This window comes from Podarcis tiliguerta, assembly GCF_965153285.1.
Source record: "Podarcis tiliguerta genome assembly, chromosome: 4".
NCBI lineage: Eukaryota > Metazoa > Chordata > Lepidosauria > Squamata > Lacertidae > Podarcis > Podarcis tiliguerta.
Window position 1 is genome coordinate 26648259 of NC_139537.1, and position 4353 is coordinate 26652611.

Genomic DNA, 4353 nt, shown 5'->3' on the forward strand with positions numbered 1-4353 from the left:
AGTGGCGACTGCTCTCGCGTGTGGGGGCGGAGGGAGGCGGTTGTAGTTCTCGAGGCCGGCGGCGAAAACTACAGCGCCCCGAATCCTTAGCGGGCTCACGTGACGCTGCGGAGATGAGGAACGTGGAACTCTGGAGAGGGAGGAGAAGAATTTAAATCCACAGAGAGAGCTCAGAGGGACAGGCTTTTTGCGGGAAGGAAAGACGCGGCAATGGCTCACACGGGGCCAATTTCAATGGGGGAGAGCGGTGTCTGGGAATATGGGAAGCAAAGAGAGTTTCTTTCTCTATCCTGAAGTCCTTTACTGTATTGAGCTTTGGTGCTGATATGGTGGTGGCTGTCAACTATGGATAGTGTTACCCGCGGTACATCTTTGTTGTTGTTGTTTAGTCGTGTCCGACTCTTCGTGACCCCCTGGACCAGAGCACGCTAGGCACTCCTGTCTTCCACTGCCACCCGCAGTTTGGTCAAACTCATTCTGGTAGCTTCAAGAACACTGCCCAACCATCTCATCCTCTGTCGTTCCCTTCTCCTTGTGCCCTCCATCTTTCCCAACATCAGGGTCTTTTCCAGGGAGTCTTCTCTTCTCATGAGGTGGCCAAAGTATTGGAGTACTGGAGCCTCAGCTTCAGGATCTGTCCTACCAGTGAGCACTCAGGGCTGATTTCCTTAAGAATGGAGAGGTTTGATCTTCTTGCAGTCCATGGGACTCTCAAGAGTCTCCTCCAGCACCAGAATTGAAAAGCATCAATTCTTCGGCGATCAGCCTTCTTTATGGTCCAGCTCTCACTTACATACATCACTACTGGGAAAACCATGGCTTTTACTATACGGACCTTTGTCGGCAAGGTGATGTCTCTGCTTTTTAAGATGCTGTCTAGGTTTGTCATTGCTTTTCTCCCAAGAAGCAGGCGTCTTTTAATTTTGTGACTGCTGTCACCATCTGCAGTGATCATGGAGCCCAAGAAAGTAAAATCTCTCACTGCCTCCATTTCATCTCCTTCTATTTGCCAGGCACATCTAGCCATGTGCAATTGAAGAAGCAGTCGTAGGCACACCAAATAGGATTGAGTCAAATGGAGCTTCCGCCAAAGTATTATTATTATTATTATTATTATTATTATTATTATTATTAATTTATTTTTATTATTATTATTAATTGAATTTACATACCAGGAGGACTCAGTATGCATGCACAAGACTGTGCTTGCATCTTCATTTGTTTGTTTTTAAATAAGTGTTATGCTCCACCTGGAAGCATTTGGGGCACCTGAAGCGAAGCACAAAATGACACCCACACCTTGCCAGGGAAGAAGGGGCGAGTGAAGATCTACATCAGGGACAAGTGGGGTGGGCATGAAGTTCTGCAGACCCCATGGATCCTTCTGCTCAAATCTCTTCACTCATCTTGCCCCATGGGCAGGCCTGCTCATGGGTGCAGTCGGGGGGCGCAGATGGGCAACTGCCCCCCCAATCAAGTAAATAACAAAAATACTTAACTTGCTGACCAATTGCATTTAAGATAATTCGGTTGTGCCCCCCCCCCGAGTCTGCCCCCCTAAAATAAATCCTGGCTATGCCCATGGGCCTGCCCTGTCTAAAACTGTCAGTGTTTAAGCTCTAGGTTGCCAAGGTTATGATTTATTTATACTTATTTACTGGCAGGACCCCTATACCTTCAAGGAACAGTTACATCAGCTGCTGGACCTTTTCTTACTCTTCCATTTCCATACCTTGAAAAAGTGCCATTGCTGTTTGAGGTGTGGGTGGGGAAATGGCACAAACCCACCCGGAAATTGTGCACTTTGATCTTAAGGATGTGAGGGCAGCTTTTCATTATCTACCGAAAGGACATTCTAATTATCCGAAAGGACAACTAATTATTCTGATTTTTCAAAATAAACAAGAAAGTGGTGCTGATGTTTTAGGGTAGAAGATCTGACTGCTGTAACTTGATTATTTCTTCCACAAGTGAAAGATCCTCATCTAAATAATATTTAAGTTAGAGAAAGGAAGATGTGGCTATAGAGTGCTTTCAAAAGGGGCCTAATATCTATACCCAGAAGTCACACTTAGTGCAATAGGATTTTCTTCCTGGACTGCAATTTTTGTTTCCTTTTTTGCATCTTTCAATCCAGTAATTAGACATGGAATCTCTCAAGAGCCTTCTATTATTAAAACAATCATTTTCTGCCTCAGATGCCTTTCATTTTGGGAGTTTCCTAATACCCACTTCCCTGATTTTGGGAGCCTTGGTAATACACTCATGACATTTTCCTTAGCAAGAATAGTAAAATACATTTCCCAAATGATATGGCTACAGCTGCTGTAAGAATAGTACCTTGCTGTATGTTGTAACTGAATAGTTCTCTAGGATATAGGAAATAAATTGTGTATTACAATTTTTGAAGTGTATTATTGTGTATTAAATTGTGTATTAAAAACTTTGAAGTTAAAGAAACTTCTTTAGAAATATCTAAGGAGCAAAATAGTAGTACAGAAGTTTTGTAGGTAGCTTTGGGAAATGGCCAATTGATGTAGCAAAAGAAATCTGATTGTAATATCTAATAGCAGATCACTACTTCACACCAGACTGCATACAATTTCCCCCCTAGATGGCTTGGTACAAATGGATGCCTAAAGGCACCAGCACCAGCAAATATTGCCACTTCCATATAATTAACACAATGGTAATACAACACACCTGCTCTGCATAGTGATGAAACCCAGTGAGATGATGAGTGGGGTATATAAAAAATAAAATTTATTACTACTACTACACAGAAGAGGACAGATAGTTATTAGACCACTGAGCATGCCTAGGACTGTCATTTGGAGTATCCAGCTTCCAAGAACAAATGAAATGGAGACCAGAGTTCCGTACATATATTCCAAATAAAAATAGAGGCAGAATGGATCAAAAACTTCTGATCAAATTCAGTCCTCTGCCAGAAAACATAATCATGCATCCTTATTCCACACAGCCCCATGAAACCAGACAAAAAGTGCCATCTTCAGGGTGGGTACACCCCAAAAGCTGCCTGTAGCATAATTAGCTTCAAATAGTTCAACCACTTTCTTTAGTTCTATATTCATCTCGACACATGCAAAATTAGCTCTATGCGTATGCAGTTTTAATGAATGATTTAATGCACATTTCAAATTTTATAATACATTTAAATTTTTACACGGCAGCAGTAGAAGTTCAGATTTAATTAAAGGAATTTTCTGTGCATGGTTTCCTCTTAACTTGATATGTATTTACAATTATTCAAATCTCCATTGTCCAGTTTTCTCCCTCGGTCAATTCCAGTTGCAATGGCAAGGCAGCAATCTTCAAAACATTTATATAAAGGTTTTCAAATCTTGAGACTGGGATTTTTCAGCTGCCCCATCTGCTGGAAGTGACATGCAACTATGTTTCATTTGCCATCATTAAAGCTGGTTAAAAGTATTACAAAGGAAATTCTAGGAGACATTTGGAATATTTGTTGATATTTGATTGAAATAGAGAAGTACAGTGCTTGCCTTCTCTTCCTGAATCCATCTCAGATTGCTGTAGCTTCAGTGAACTCTAGCAATGAGCAGGGACAGTATGGAATTCAGAGATGTGACTTGTGCAATGAACACAGTGGGCACATATCGGACTGAACAACTTTTTAGTTATTACTATTGTTATTATTAATATTATATTGTTCTATAACTGTGTACAGAACATCTTGGAATGTTGCGCTAACAGCAGTTGTTCTGGGGGTGACTACAGTGGCTATTGATATCTATGCAGATCTTGCTTAGAAACTTGCTTAGAAATGAAATAAGATTACTTTCTTATTCCAATTAATTTTATTCAGGCAAATGTCTTCCCTCCAGATATCAACAGGAAATTATCCCAATCCAGAGCTCTATAAATGTTCCAATGTACACACTGAATGTATGTGGCTTTGCTATTAATTAAATGAAGAAGTCAGGCCCCTCAAATGAAATAGCAGATATAGTCGTACCTCGGGTTAAGTACTTAATTCATTCCAGAGGTTCGTTCTTAACCTGAAGCACCACTTTAGCTAATGGGGCCTCCTGCTGCCGCCAGAGCACGATTTCTGTTCTCATCCTGAAGCAAAGTTCTTAACTCGAGGTAATATTTCTGGGTTAGCGGAGTCTGTAACCTGAAGCGTATGTAACCCGAAGTACAGTGGTGCCTTGCAAGACGAAATTAATTCGTTCTGCGAGTTTTTTCGTCTTGTTAACTTTTTCGTCTTGCGAAGCACCACTGTGTATTGACGGTTTCCCATAGGAATACATTGGCGGTTTTTAAAAAAAGGCGCAAGACGTTTTCGTCTTGCGAAGCAAGCCCATA